At 48.6% G+C, this 16,129-nt stretch overlaps 1 protein-coding gene across 1 annotated transcript in view; it reads right to left on the bottom strand.

The window, feature by feature from the left end:
• Positions 1 to 16,129, bottom strand: part of TMEM132B (transmembrane protein 132B) — a 900,530-nt gene that overhangs the window by 854,877 nt on the left and 29,524 nt on the right. The gene's annotated exons all lie outside the window — the stretch shown is intronic.

Genomic DNA, 16,129 nt, shown 5'->3' with positions numbered 1-16,129 from the left:
GGTGTAGATTAGAGTGGCATGGAGTGCAGTGGCGTAGAGTGTTGCAGAGTAGAGTACAGTAGTGCAGAGTAGAATAGAGTGGCGTAGAGCTTACTGACATCGAGTGCAATGGTGTAGAGTAGAGTGGCATGGAGTGCAGTGGCGTAGAGTGTTGCAAAGTAGAGTACAGTAGTGCAGAGTAGAATAGAGTGGTGTAGAGCTTATTGACGTCAAGTGCAATGGTGTAGAGTAGAGTGGCATGGAGTGCAGTGGCGTCGAGTGTTGCAGAGTAGAGTACAGTAGTGCAGAGTAGAATAGAGTGGCGTAGAGCTTATTGACGTCGAGGGAAATGGTGTAGAGTAGAGTGGCACGGAGTGCAAAGGCGTCGAGTGTTGCAGAGTAGAGTACAGTAGTGCAGAGTAGAATAGAGTGGCGTAGAGCTTATTGACGTCGAGTGCAATGGTGTAGAGTAGAGTGGCATGGAGTGCAGTGGCGTAGAGTGATGCAAAGTAGAGTACAGTAGTGCAGAGTAGAATAGAGTGGCTTAGAGCTTATGAACGTCGAGTGCAATGGTGTAGAGTAGAGTGGCATGGAGTGCAGGGGCGTCGAGTGTTGCAGAGTAGAGTACAGTAGTGCAGAGTAGAATAGAGTGGCGTAGAGCTTATTGACGTCGAGTGCAATGGTGTAGAGTAGAGTGGCATGGAGTGCAGTGGCGTAGAGTGTTGCAAAGTAGAGTACAGTAGTGCAGAGTAGAATAGAGTGGCGTAGAGCTTATTGACGTTGAGTGCAATGGTGTAGAGTAGAGTGGCATAGAGTACAGTGGCGTAGAGTGTTGCAGAGTAGAGTACAGTAGTGCAGAGTAGAATAGAGTGGTGTAGAGCTTATTGACGTCGAGTGCAATGGTGTAGAGTAGAGTGGCATGGAGTGCAGTGGCGTAGAGTGTTGCAGAGGAGAGTACAGTAGTGCAGAGTAGAATAAAGCGGCGTAGAGCTTATTGATGTCGAGTGCAATGGTGTAGAGTAGAGTGGCATGGAGTGCAGTAGCGTAGAGTAGAGTGGTACAGAGTAGAGTGAAGTGGCGTAGGGTAGATTGCAGTTGCATAAAGTGGAGTGGCGTAGAGTGGAATAGAGTGGGGTTGAGTGCAGTGGCATAGAGTAGAGTGGTGCAGAGTGAAGTGGCACAGAGAGCAGTGGTGTAGAGTACAGTAGTGCAGAGTAGAGAAGAGTGGCGTAGAGCTTATTGACGTCGAGTGCAATGGTGTAGAGTAGGGTGGCATGGAGTGCAGTGGCGTAGAGTGTTGCAGAGTAGAGTACAGTAGTGCAGAGTAGAGTAGAGTGGCGTAGAGCTTATTGACGTCGAGTGCAATGGTGTAGAGTAGAGTGGCATGGAGTGCAGTGGCGTAGAGTGTTGCAGAGTAGAGTACAGTAGTGCAGAGTAGAATAGAGTGGCGTAGAGCTTATTGACGTAGAGTGCAATGGTGTAGAGTTGAGTGGCATGGAGTGCAGTGGCGTCAAGTGTTGCAGAGTAGAGTACAGTAGTGCAGAGTAGAATAGAGTCGCGTAGAGCTTATTGACGTCGAGTGCAATGGTGTAGAGTAGAGTGGCATGGAGTGCAGTGGCACAGAGAGCAGTGGTGTAGAGTACAGTAGTGCAGAGTAGAATAGAGTGGCGTAGAGCTTATTGACGTCGAGTGCAATGGTGTAGATTAGAGTGGCATGGAGTGCAGTGGCGTAGAGTGTTGCAGAGTAGAGTACAGTAGTGCAGAGTAGAATAGAGTGGCATAGAGCTTATTGACGTCGAGTGCAATGGTGTAGAGTAGAGTGGCATGGAGTGCAGTGGCGTAGAGTGTTGCAGAGTAGAGTACAGTAGTGCAGAGTAGAATAGAGTGGCGTAGAGCTTATTGACGTAGAGTGCAATGCTGTAGAGTTGAGTGGCATGGAGTGCAGTGGCGTAGAGTGTTGCAGAGTAGAGTACAGTAGTGCAGAGTAGAATAGAGTGGCATAGAGCTTATTGACGTCGAGTGCAATGGTGTAGAGTAGAGTGGCATGGAGTGCAGTGGCACAGAGAGCAGTGGTGTAGAGTACAGTAGTGCAGAGTAGAATAGAGTGGCGTAGAGCTTATTGACGTTGAGTGCAATGGTGTAGATTAGAGTGGCATGGAGTGCAGTGGCGTAGAGTGTTGCAGAGTAGAGTACAGTAGTGCAGAGTAGAATAGAGTGGCGTAGAGCTTATTGACGTCGAGTGCAATGGTGTAGAGTAGAGTGGCATGGAGTGCAGTGGCGTAGAGTGTTGCAGAGTAGAGTACAGTAGTGCAGAGTAGAATAGAGTGGTGTAGAGCTTATTGACGTAGAGTGCAATGGTGTAGAGTAGAATGGAGTGGCATGGAGTGCAGTGGCGTCGAGTGTTGCAGAGTAGAGTACAGTAGTGCAGAGTAGAATAGAGTGGCGTAGAGCTTATTAACGTCGAGTGCAATGGTGTAGATTAGAGTGGCATGGAGTGCAGTGGCGTAGAGTGTTGCAAAGTAGAGTACAGTAGTGCAGAGTAGAATAGAGTGGTGTAGAGCTTATTGACGTCAAGTGCAATGGTGTAGAGTAGAGTGGCATGGAGTGCAGTGGCGTCGAGTGTTGCAGAGTAGAGTACAGTAGTGCAGAGTAGAATAGAGTGGCGTAGAGCTTATTGACGTCGAGGGAAATGGTGTAGAGTAGAGTGGCACGGAGTGCAGTGGCGTCGAGTGTTGCAGAGTAGAGTACAGTAGTGCAGAGTAGAATAGAGTGGCGTAGAGCTTATTGACGTCGAGTGCAATGGTGTAGAGTAGAGTGGCATGGAGTGCAGTGGCGTAGAGTGATGCAAAGTAGAGTACAGTAGTGCAGAGTAGAATAGAGTGGCTTAGAGCTTATGAACGTCGAGTGCAATGGTGTAGAGTAGAGTGGCATGGAGTGCAGTGGCGTCGAGTGTTGCAGAGTAGAGTACAGTAGTGCAGAGTAGAATAGAGTGGCGTAGAGCTTATTGACGTCGAGTGCAATGGTGTAGAGTAGAGTGGCATGGAGTGCAGTGGCGTAGAGTGTTGCAAAGTAGAGTACAGTAGTGCAGAGTAGAATAGAGTGGCGTAGAGCTTATTGACGTCGAGTGCAATGGTGTAGAGTAGAGTGGCATAGAGTGCAGTGGCGTAGAGTGTTGCAGAGTAGAGTACAGTAGTGCAGAGTAGAATAGAGTGGTGTAGAGCTTATTGACGTCGAGTGCAATGGTGTAGAGTAGAGTGGCATGGAGTGCAGTGGCGTAGAGTGTTGCAGAGGAGAGTACAGTAGTGCAGAGTAGAATAAAGCGGCGTAGAGCTTATTGATGTCGAGTGCAATGGTGTAGAGTAGAGTGGCATGGAGTGCAGTAGCGTAGAGTAGAGTGGTACAGAGTAGAGTGAAGTGGCGTAGGGTAGATTGCAGTTGCATAAAGTGGAGTGGCGTAGAGTGGAATAGAGTGGGGTTGAGTGCAGTGGCATAGAGTAGAGTGGTGCAGAGTGAAGTGGCACAGAGAGCAGTGGTGTAGAGTACAGTAGTGCAGAGTAGAGAAGAGTGGCGTAGAGCTTATTGACGTCGAGTGCAATGGTGTAGAGTAGAGTGGCATGGAGTGCAGTGGCGTAGAGTGTTGCAGAGTAGAGTACAGTAGTGCAGAGTAGAGTAGAGTGGCGTAGAGCTTATTGACGTCGAGTGCAATGGTGTAGAGTAGAGTGGCATGGAGTGCAGTGGCGTAGAGTGTTGCAGAGTAGAGTACAGTAGTGCAGAGTAGAATAGAGTGGCGTAGAGCTTATTGACGTAGAGTGCAATGGTGTAGAGTTGAGTGGCATGGAGTGCAGTGGCGTCGAGTGTTGCAGAGTAGAGTACAGTAGTGCAGAGTAGAATAGAGTCGCGTAGAGCTTATTGACGTCGAGTGCAATGGTGTAGAGTAGAGTGGCATGGAGTGCAGTGGCACAGAGAGCAGTGGTGTAGAGTACAGTAGTGCAGAGTAGAATAGAGTGGCGTAGAGCTTATTGACGTCGAGTGCAATGGTGTAGATTAGAGTGGCATGGAGTGCAGTGGCGTAGAGTGTTGCAGAGTAGAGTACAGTAGTGCAGAGTAGAATAGAGTGGCGTAGAGCTTATTGACGTAGAGTGCAATGGTGTAGAGTAGAGTGGCATGGAGTGCAGTGGCGTAGAGTGTTGCAGAGTAGAGTACAGTAGTGCAGAGTAGAACAGAGTGGCGTAGAGCTTATTGACGTAGAGTGCAATGCTGTAGAGTTGAGTGGCATGGAGTGCAGTGGCGTAGAGTGTTGCAGAGTAGAGTACAGTAGTGCAGAGTAGAATAGAGTGGCATAGAGCTTATTGACGTCGAGTGCAATGGTGTAGAGTAGAGTGGCATGGAGTGCAGTGGCACAGAGAGCAGTGGTGTAGAGTACAGTAGTGCAGAGTAGAATAGAGTGGCGTAGAGCTTATTGACGTCGAGTGCAATGGTGTAGATTAGAGTGGCATGGAGTGCAGTGGCGTAGAGTGTTGCAGAGTAGAGTACAGTAGTGCAGAGTAGAATAGAGTGGCGTAGAGCTTATTGACGTCGAGTGCAATGGTGTAGAGTAGAGTGGCATGGAGTGCAGTGGCGTAGAGTGTTGCAGAGTAGAGTACAGTAGTGCAGAGTAGAATAGAGTGGTGTAGAGCTTATTGACGTAGAGTGCAATGGTGTAGAGTAGAGTGGCATGGAGTGCAGTGGCGTAGAGTGTTGCAGAGTAGAGTACAGTAGTGCAGAGTAGAATAGAGTGGCGTAGAGCTTATTGACGTAGAGTGCAATGGTGTAGAGTAGAGTGGCATGGAGTGCAGTGGCGTAGAGTGTTGCAGAGTAGAGTACAGTAGTGCAGAGTAGAATAGAGTGGCGTAGAGCTTATTGACGTAGAGTGCAATGGTGTAGAGTAGAGTGGCATGGAGTGCAGTGGCGTCGAGTGTTGCAGAGTAGAGTACAGTAGTGCAGAGTAGAATAGAGTGGCGTAGAGCTTATTGACGTCGAGTGCAATGGTGTAGAGTAGAGTGGCATGGAGTGCAGTGGCGTAGAGTGTTGCAGAGTAGAGTACAGTAGTGCAGAGTAGAATAGAGTGGTGTAGAGCTTATTGACGTCGAGTGCAATGGTGTAGAGTAGAGTGGCATGGAGTGCAGTGGCGTAGAGTGTTGCGGAGGAGAGTACAGTAGTGCAGAGTAGAATAAAGCGGCGTAGAGCTTATTGATGTCGAGTGCAATGGTGTAGAGTAGAGTGGCATGGAGTGCAGTAGCGTAGAGTAGAGTGGTACAGAGTAGAGTGAAGTGGCGTAGGGTAGATTGCAGTTGCATAAAGTGGAGTGGCGTAGAGTGGAATAGAGTGGGGTTGAGTGCAGTGGCATAGAGTAGAGTGGTGCAGAGTGAAGTGGCACAGAGAGCAGTGGTGTAGAGTACAGTAGTGCAGAGTAGAGAAGAGTGGCGTAGAGCTTATTGACGTCGAGTGCAATGGTGTAGAGTAGAGTGGCATGGAGTGCAGTGGCGTAGAGTGTTGCAGAGTAGAGTACAGTAGTGCAGAGTAGAGTAGAGTGGCGTAGAGCTTATTGACGTCGAGTGCAATGGTGTAGAGTAGAGTGGCATGGAGTGCAGTGGCGTAGAGTGTTGCAGAGTAGAGTACAGTAGTGCAGAGTAGAATAGAGTGGCGTAGAGCTTATTGACGTAGAGTGCAATGGTGTAGAGTTGAGCGGCATGGAGTGCAGTGGCGTCGAGTGTTGCAGAGTAGAGTACAGTAGTGCAGAGTAGAATAGAGTCGCGTAGAGCTTATTGACGTCGAGTGCAATGGTGTAGAGTAGAGTGGCATGGAGTGCAGTGGCACAGAGAGCAGTGGTGTAGAGTACAGTAGTGCAGAGTAGAATAGAGTGGCGTAGAGCTTATTGACGTCGAGTGCAATGGTGTAGATTAGAGTGGCATGGAGTGCAGTGGCGTAGAGTGTTGCAGAGTAGAGTACAGTAGTGCAGAGTAGAATAGAGTGGCGTAGAGCTTATTGACGTAGAGTGCAATGGTGTAGAGTAGAGTGGCATGGAGTGCAGTGGCGTAGAGTGTTGCAGAGTAGAGTACAGTAGTGCAGAGTAGAACAGAGTGGCGTAGAGCTTATTGACGTAGAGTGCAATGCTGTAGAGTTGAGTGGCATGGAGTGCAGTGGCGTAGAGAGTTGCAGAGTAGAGTACAGTAGTGCAGAGTAGAATAGAGTGGCATAGAGCTTATTGACGTCGAGTGCAATGGTGTAGAGTAGAGTGGCATGGAGTGCAGTGGCACAGAGAGCAGTGGTGTAGAGTACAGTAGTGCAGAGTAGAATAGAGTGGCGTAGAGCTTATTGACGTCGAGTGCAATGGTGTAGATTAGAGTGGCATGGAGTGCAGTGGCGTAGAGTGTTGCAGAGTAGAGTACAGTAGTGCAGAGTAGAATAGAGTGGCGTAGAGCTTATTGACGTCGAGTGCAATGGTGTAGAGTAGAGTGGCATGGAGTGCAGTGGCGTAGAGTGTTGCAGAGTAGAGTACAGTAGTGCAGAGTAGAATAGAGTGGTGTAGAGCTTATTGACGTAGAGTGCAATGGTGTAGAGTAGAGTGGCATGGAGTGCAGTGGCGTAGAGTGTTGCAGAGTAGAGTACAGTAGTGCAGAGTAGAATAGAGTGGCGTAGAGCTTATTGACGTAGAGTGCAATGGTGTAGAGTAGAGTGGCATGGAGTGCAGTGGCGTAGAGTGTTGCAGAGTAGAGTACAGTAGTGCAGAGTAGAATAGAGTGGCGTAGAGCTTATTGACGTCGAGTGCAATGGTGTAGAGTAGAGTGGCATGGAGTGCAGTGGCGTAGAGTGTTGCAGAGTAGAGTACAGTAGTGCAGAGTAGAATAGAGTGGTGTAGAGCTTATTGACGTCGAGTGCAATGGTGTAGAGTAGAGTGGCATGGAGTGCAGTGGCGTAGAGTGTTGCGGAGGAGAGTACAGTAGTGCAGAGTAGAAGAAAGCGGCGTAGAGTTTATTGATGTCGAGTGCAATGGTGTAGAGTAGAGTGGCATGGAGTGCAGTAGCGTAGAGTAGAGTGGTACAGAGTAGAGTGAAGTGGCGTAGGGTAGATTGCAGTTGCATAAAGTGGAGTGGCGTAGAGTGGAATAGAGTGGGGTTGAGTGCAGTGGCATAGAGTAGAGTGGTGCAGAGTGAAGTGGCACAGAGAGCAGTGGTGTAGAGTACAGTAGTGCAGAGTAGAGAAGAGTGGCGTAGAGCTTATTGACGTCGAGTGCAATGGTGTAGAGTAGAGTGGCATGGAGTGCAGTGGCGTAGAGTGTTGCAGAGGAGAGTACAGTAGTGCAGAGTAGAGTAGAGTGGCGTAGAGATTATTGAGGTCGAGTGCAATGGTGTAGAGTAGAGTGGCATGGAGTGCAGTGGCGTAGAGTGTTGCAGAGTAGAGTACAGTAGTGCAGAGTAGAATAGAGTGGCGTAGAGCTTATTGACGTAGAGTGCAATGGTGTAGAGTAGAGTGGCATGGAGTGCAGTAGCGTAGAGTGTTGCAAAGTAGAGTACAGTAGTGCAGAGTAGAATAGAGTGGCGTAGAGCTTATTGACGTAGAGTGCAATGGTGTAGAGTTGAGTGGCATGGAGTGCAGTGGCGTAGAGTGTTGCAGAGTAGAGTACAGTAGTGCAGAGTAGAATAGAGTGGCATAGAGCTTATTGACGTCGAGTGCAATGGTGTAGAGTAGAGTGGCATGGAGTGCAGTGGCACAGAGAGCAATGGTGTAGAGTACAGTAGTGCAGAGTAGAATAGAGTGGCATAGAGCTTATTGACGTCGAGTGCAATGGTGTAGATTAGAGTGGCATGGAGTGCAGTGGCGTAGAGTGTTGCAGAGTAGAGTACAGTAGTGCAGAGTAGAATAGAGTGGCGTAGAGCTTATTGACGTTGAGTGCAATGGTGTAGAGTAGAGTGGCATGGAGTGCAGTGGCGTAGAGTGTTGCAGAGTAGAGTACAGTAGTGCAGAGTAGAATAGAGTGGTGTAGAGCTTATTGACGTAGAGTGCAATGGTGTAGAGTAGAGTGGCATGGAGTGCAGTGGTGTAGAGTGTTGCAGAGTAGAGTACAGTAGTGCAGAGTAGAATAGAGTGGCGTAGAGCTTATTGACGTAGAGTGCAATGGTGTAGAGTTGAGTGGCATGGAGTGCAGTGGCGTAGAGTGTTGCAGAGTAGAGTACAGTAGTGCAGAGTAGAATAGAGTGGCGTAGAGCTTATTGACGTCGAGTGCAATGGTGTAGAGTAGAGTGGCATGGAGTGCAGTGGCGTCGAGTGTTGCAGAGTAGAGTACAGTAGTGCAGAGTAGAATAGAGTGGTGTAGAGCTTATTGACGTCGAGTGCAATGGTGTAGAGTAGAGTGGCATGGAGTGCAGTGGCACAGAGAGCAGTGGTGTAGAGTACAGTAGTGCAGAGTAGAATAGAGTGGCGTAGAGCTTATTGACGTCGAGTGCAATGGTGTAGAGTAGAGTGGCATGGAGTGCAGTGGCACAGAGAGCAGTGGTGTAGAGTACAGTAGTGCAGAGTAGAGAAGAGTGGCGTAGAGCTTATTGACGTCGAGTGCAATGGTGTAGAGTAGAGTGGCATGGAGTGCAGTGGCACAGAGAGCAGTGGTGTAGAGTACAGTAGTGCAGAGTAGAACAGAGTGGCGTAGAGCTTATTGGCGTCCAGTGCAATGGTGTAGATTAGAGTGGCATGGAGTGCAGTGGCGTAGAGTGTTGCAGAGTAGAGTACAGTAGTGCAGAGTAGAATAGAGTGGCGTAGAGCTTATTGACGTTGAGTGCAATGGTGTAGAGTAGAGTGGCATGGAGTGCAGTGGCACAGAGAGCAGTGGTGTAGAGTACAGTAGTGCAGAGTAGAATAGAGTGGCGTAGAGCTTATTGACGTAGAGTGCAATGGTGTAGAGTAGTAGCGTAGAGTAGAGTGGTACAGAGTAGAGTGAAGTGGCGTAGGGTAGATTGCAGTTACATAAAGTGGAGTGGGGTAGTGTGGAATAGAGTGGGGTTGAGTGCAGTGGCATAGAGTAGATTAGAGTGGATTGGCATAGAGTGCAGTGGCGTAGAGTGGAGCCATGCATAGTAGAGTGGCGTAAAGTGTAGTGACATGCAGTGCATTGGCATAGAGTGCAGTTGTGTGCCATAGAGTAGGGTGGTACAGAGTAGAGTGCAGTGCCATGGAGTGCAGTGGTGCAGAGTAGAGTGGCAGAGAGGTCATGCCATGTTCTTCGGCTGCTTCTATACCAATGGATAAACAGCCCCTTCTAGCCAACTTTATGTTATGAAACTCTGACCAGGTTAAAAACTTATCGGGCAAAATAAAATCTGGGTCCCCTGTGGACCCCTGACCTCCTAAGGTCCCAGATCTCACTGCAGTACGGCTTACGCACGTCTTTCATGTTTATCCCAGGTTACTTTCCCGTAGATTGGAAAAGAGACTCTATTCTCCCTCTTATCAAAAACCCAATTTTGATGCCGCTGATCCTAATAATTATTTCTCGTTTGCCATTCCCTGTAAATAATTGTTGAGAAGGCTCTCGATACAGAATTGACATCCTTCATCAGCAACAACCATCTTCTAGATCCAGCCCAACGTGGCTTCAGAAGCCACCACAGTACAGAACGGGCACTGATTAGGCAGACTTTAGACAATGGAGGAAACGCCACCTTGTTTTAGACCTCTCGGCGGCATTAGACACAGTCAGTCATGACCTGCCTCTGGACCGTCTTTTTACCGTCGGGGTCAGTGTCGTGTCACGGCTGAAATCATTCCTTAATGGCTGAGAGCAAGTGGTGGCCATGACATGTGCAAATAAGAGTAAAACTTCAGCTTATCACAATACAATACAGAATACGCTGCATAAACAGCGTAATGTATAAATACAAGTAAGTAAAAGCATTGAGATAGCGGACGGGGACCTATACATAAGGACAGTATACCGGTTCCACATCGTAGAGCGGGAGAAACTCCACAGTGTGGTTCAATCAAACACGCGGGCTTCAGTCTGGCTCCAGAGTTGCTTCCTTGCTGTTTCGCTGAGGGGAGACAGCAATTCCAACCTTTGCTCCACATCCATCTTCAAAAATTAGCAACAGGGATTGCAAATCGAGAAGAGGGATCTGTGCACGAAGTCTCAGGGCGACACTGCTATGTCTGGTGCCCAGGTTCTTGCAGGTCTGTGACAGCCATTACGAGGGCGTGCATAAGCAGGGCAGACAAACAGCGCGTGGCGTAGGTTTCAACATGGTCCATGCAATGGGGGCATTTATTGTCATCAGGCGAGGACCATTTAGAAGTAAACTATTTTATTGACAGAGAGCCCACTCGGAATTGAAAATAAAGTTTCCGTTCAAAGGGCTTTGAAATTGTGTCCCAGTAGAACTCAAAGCTTGAGCTAGAGTTACGTTTTGAGAATCTCTGGGTCAGAGTGGTGCTGTCACTTGTTCCGATAGTATTTGCCCGACCATTTCCCAATAACATTCCTTTATTTCATCTTTGGTGGGAACTGAATGCTGTAAAGATTTTTCCAGAGGTTCGACAATCCCGTGTTGGTCAAACACCTTTAATGTCACGTAGCCAGACGATTTTATGTGAGCGGTCCGGCTCGATGACATCCCTAAGGGCATTGGCATAGGTGGCCAGCTCGAGGGTAGACCAAATTCTACAACAGTATAATATAGGGCATAGTCTAGCAGTGTCCATCAGTAATTTCCTTCCTAGGTCATTAAGCATGGGTGTCACAGGAGTACTTTGCAGTAAGCTAGTGATGATTCGGAGAAACCTATTCTCTGCTGTAGTGAGCTGGGTCATTTTCTCAAAACCCCATAATTCCGACCCATATAGGACCGAGCTCACCACTTTTGCATCATAGATCGGCAATACCTGAATAACTGGCTGTGTCAAAGATGTTTTAGTCGTTGTTTAGTGCACCAGCTAGCTGGCGATGTGTCAATGCCGTAACTTTAAAGTGGGGCTTCCAGCTCATTTCTGTTTCTAGTGTGATTCCTAGATATGTCAATGCATCTACCTGTTCTAGGGGCTCCCCATCCAAATTAATTCTACCCCTGAATGATCTGTGCTGATTAAAAGCCATAAATTTCATTTTGGTTGTGTTGATTTTTAGCCCTCGTATGTTGCACAAATCTTCAAATCGGTATAGTGCACATTGTAAACCGCTAGGAGCTTTTGAGATGATAAGCGTGTCGACTGCAGACATTAGGATCGGAATCCTTGTGCCTGCTAAGACTGGAGCATCTGTAGGAAATGTAACTAAAAATGGGAAAAACTCAATTTATAAATAGGGAAAATAGTGTTGGGCCATTTCACACCCTTGATGTACTCCCTTTTCTACCGGGAAGAGATCAGTTATGTTACCGTGTGAGCCACAACAAATTTGTGCAAAATAATTCTCATGTAATTGAACAATAAGATATAACAAGTCCGTAGGCATTCCCAGCTACTGGAGAACCAATCACAGCTTTTTTATGTGAGATTAAGTCGAAAGCTGACTTCAGGTCTACAAGAGCAGCATACATGCTGCCCTTACCGATCACAACACTCGCCAGAATATTAACAAAAAGCGGAAAGCTTGGTCTATTGTACTGACGTGTGCTCGAAAACCCGCCTGAAAAGGGGTTTGGATATCATTGGTATCGATCCAATCCTGGACCTTTGCCAGGATGAGGCAGGATCCACCTTTTGAATTGAGTCGATTAGGTTTATAGGCCTATAGTTCCCTGGCAGAGACCGATCACCCTTTAGAGGTCGAGCCTGAGCCAGTGCGCATGCGCTGCTCTGGCGATTTGCTGTAGTAGAGTATGGAATGGAAGCCCCGCCCACTCTCCGCCCATTTTTGTCATTGGCTTGTGTCATTGTCCTTGGTAAATGTTGGCTTCTGATTCGGAAATAGGCTTGTTAGTCCCTCCTAAGTAGAGCCTTGTCTTCATTTGTACCCTCGCATGAGGGCTGGCCCCTTTATTTCGGTTGTTACATGGTGCGTGTTACTTATTCTTGTAAGCACTATGGGGCATATCAGCAACAACCGGCGATAATTATCGCTTAGCACACTTAGCGCTAGGATAATTATCGCCGGCTAGCGTGGATTTTTATCGCTGAGATAGCGTGCTATTAGCAACTCTTATCTCAAAAGCGATAAAAATCCTAGCACTAACTGCCAAACGTGAGATTATCGCTGGAAACCCAGCGATAATCCCACGAAGTTTGGCCATAGCTTGCTGATAGGGCCTCACATTCTTAGCCATGATATCCACCTTACATAGGATATCATGGCTAAGTCAGTTTCAAAGCAGGCGTAAGGAAAGTAGCGTTAACAGAGGTTATCGCTACTTTTCCTGTCGCTATGCTGCTTTGCGTGAGGCTTGATAATAGGAGAAATGTCGCTTAGCAACATTTCTCCGGCTATCCTGGGGAGGAACGCCCACTTTGCATTTCATTAGGGATGCAAAGATGGGTGTTAGGAATTCAGGTGCTAACGCAAGGTTTCACACGATAGCGTGACCTTGCAGATAAGGCGGTAAAATTATAGCCGCTTTTCATCCGAAAACAGACGCAAAAGAGGTGATAATTTTTTAACGCCTGTTTGACGATATGCCCCTATTTTCTTGATTGAGTTTTTCCTGCGATCTTTCACTTTCCAACAGCGCGTCTCCGCCCTCATGTTTACATTTTCCCTGATTTATACTTGTGGCAATGCGGCATGCCGAGCTATAGCTTCGCATATGGCGGCCACGCAGGGCTGCCTCCTCTCCAGCTCCACAGGCTCACAGCTGCCCTGTCTAGAAACTGCTTTATGCGTGTTACATCGCGACATGCTGAGCTATAGCTTCGCATATGGCGGTCACGCAGGGCTGCCTCCTCTCTAGCTCCACAGGCTCACAGCTGCCCTGTCCATAGACTGCTTTATACGTGTTACATCGCGACATGCTGAGCTATAGCGTTGCACATGGCGGTCACGCAGGGCCTCGTAGGCCTGCCTCCTCTCCAGCTCCACAGGCTCACAGCTGCCCTGTCTAGAGACTGCTTTATACGTGTTACATCACGACATGCCTAGCTATAGCTACGCATATGGCGGCCACGCAGGGCCTCGCATGGCTGCCTCCTCTCCAGCTCCACAGGCTCACTCTGTCTACTCTGCACTGGTGCAAAATCCGGCTTCAAAGACAATGAAATGTTATGTTATGTTATGTTATTCACTTTTATTAGGCGCACAGCTGCCCCAGCGAAGGGGCGTCCTGGCGCCTGATCAGGTACACAACACAACAGGTCAAGGCCAAGAAAAGAGAAATCAGATAGCGGGGGCAAACAGATGTGTTTTAATGGCGCGTCTAAAAAGAGTCAGGCTGTTTAGGGCGCGAATATGTAAAGGAAGGGAATTCCATAGATCAGCCGCCAGAACACGAAAAGAGCGTCCTCCCATCCTACTCAGCCTGAACCTAGGCTTAGTCGCCAGATGGTAAGATTCAGACCTGAGAGACCGCGTGGGGACGTAAGGAGAAATAAGGCCCGCCAAAGCAGGGGGAGAGGAAAGCTTCAGGATCTTAAATGTCAGACAGAGAGCCTTAAATTTGATTCTCTGTCTGACCGGAAGCCAGTGAAGGGAGGTCATAACAGCAGAGACAGAGCCTCGTCTCGGAAGGCCAACAATGGCCCGTGCAGCAGCGTTCTGCACCCTCTGAAGCCTAGTAGCCTCAGCCTGGTTGACTCCAAGAAGCAAGGCACTCCCGTAGTCCAGCCGGGAAAGAATAGAGGCCTGAACCACCAGTTGCCGAGTGGGGGGGTCAAAGAATTTGAGGACTGACCTCAGCCCTCGCAGAATACCAAAACAGGTAGCTGCTGTCTTCTTTGTATGGCTGGTATAAGAAAGATTGGAATCCAGCCACACCCCCAGATTTTTAACTTCGGCCGCTGGAATGGGGGACACCCCGAGTTCAGAAGGCCACCACTGGTCTCCCCAAAGTTCCGCCTGCTTCCCCACAACCAGGACCTCGGTTTTCTTAGCATTAAGCTGTAGGCAGTTGCTACGCATCCAGCTAGCCACAGCTATAAGTCCTGCACGGAACCTGGGCGCAGTCACCTCAGGGTCCCCACTGAGTGTCACCGCCAGCTGCGTGTCGTCGGCATACGATGTCATGGTAAGGCCACATTGCCTGACGACAGCGGCCAACGGTTTCACATACAAGTTGAACAATGTGGGGCTTAAAGCAGAACCCTGAGGGACTCCCAGTTCCAAAGAATGGAAAGAGGACTGGCCAGGTGGAATGGCTACTTTGAAAGACCGGTCCGAGAGGAAGGAGCGGAACCACTGAAGAGCCTTCCCCCCAATACCCACTTCCTCCAAGCGCCGCATCAGAATGTCATGAGACACCGTGTCAAACGCGGCGCTCAGGTCTAACAATAGGAGTGCCGCAGTCTTCCCCGCATCCAGCACTGACCGCAAATGCTCGGTCATGAAGAGCAAAGCAGTTTCAGTGCTGTGTTGGGCGCGAAAAACATTTTGACTCTCGTCAAGAATGTTATTACGAGAGAGGTGGGCAGACAAGATGGAATTCACGTGTGCCTCAGTGACCTTGGCGGTCCAAGGCAGGAGGGAGATGGGCCGGTAATTCTCCGGGAGCAAGGGGTCAGAGTTGGATTTCTTCAGAATAGGGCTGACCACAGCTTGCTTCCAGGATGGCGGGACCACGCCCTCACTGAGGGAAAGATTAATCACGTCCAAAATGGGTTCACGACAGAGAGGCGGGAGACGAATAAGGAACTCCGGCTTCAATGGGTCTAAGGGGGAGCCAGATTTAATTTTAAGGCTCAGAGTGTCAAATACCTCGTTAGACATAGCCGGCAGGATGGACAGAGTTTCGGACACCGGGACCTTCATATCACTAAGAGCATCCCCGAAGACAGATGGTATAAATCCTCGATAGATTGTCTGCACCTTCCCCACGAAAAAGGATGCCAAACTTTCACAGTGAGAGTCCGTGCAGATTTCTTGCGAGGTAGCCCGTTTCCCCATCAGGTGTTTGAGTACCTTGAAAATTAACTTAGAAGGGTTAGGGCTGTTGGAAAACTCAGCTGCATAGTAAGCGGCCCGGGTTTGACAGATAGCTCTGTGATAGGTCTTAAGCTGGGCAAAGTACAGTGATTTTAACGTGGGATCAAAGGATTTTCGCCAGGCCCTCTCAGCTTGCCTGCAGGTTCTCTTAAGTTCGGCAAGAGTCTCATTATACCAAGGGCTGCGATTTTTTACGTGACATTTAGCCCAGCGCAGAGGTATAAGAGAATCGAGGGCAGTAAGGACCCAGTTGCAATACTGGTCATATCCCTGTTCCACATTCTGCAGTTTGCCCAGGGGTTGTGCCTCCAATATCCTGACAAACTCCTCCAACTTGAGTTTACGCCAATTGCGCTTTAAGATCTGTTTATCCACAGGTTTAAATTGCGGATTTTCTAGGGGGCATGACACCTTGACCAACAGATGGTCAGTCCAACCCACCACCATCGGGTCAGATGATCTAGCCCGAACTAGGGTGGTAGAAAAGGGGTCAAGTATATGACCTCCTATATGGGTGGGGGAGGTGACTAGTTGGTTAAATTGCATCGCTTCCAGGTCCGCTAACAAGGAGCTGATGGATAGAGATGACGTCTGATCAAGATGTATATTTAAGTCACCTACTATGCTAAAGTTAGCACACCTAGGAGCCAGCGAGCCAACCACATCCGCAAGGGCAGCCTTAAAAGCAGTGTCGTTCCCCGGTGGACGATAGATAAGCACACCACTGAAGGTAAATTGATGACTAACCCTTACCTTAAACGAGGCGCTTTCACACATTGGAAGATCAAAAGCCTTCCACTCAGCTGGGAAGCAGGATTTAATCGCCATGGCTATACCACCTCCCCTAGTCGAACGGTTCAAGGTAAACACCGTGTAGGTAGAGGGGAAAGCCAGATTTATAATGGCAGTGTCAGCGTCCTGTAACCAAGTTTCGGTAAGAAAAATGATATCAGGAAGGTCCGTATCTATCATGTCCCGTAGTGACTGATGGTGCTTGACCAAGGATCTAACATTCAAGCTCCATATATTAAGTTCCTGCTCGGTGCAATCCGTATGAAT

The sequence above is a fragment of the Triturus cristatus genome, chromosome 11 (genome assembly GCF_964204655.1).
Source record: "Triturus cristatus chromosome 11, aTriCri1.1, whole genome shotgun sequence".
NCBI lineage: Eukaryota > Metazoa > Chordata > Amphibia > Caudata > Salamandridae > Triturus > Triturus cristatus.
Note: the sequence above shows the minus strand (reverse complement) of the source record. Positions and strands in the feature narration are given on the sequence as shown.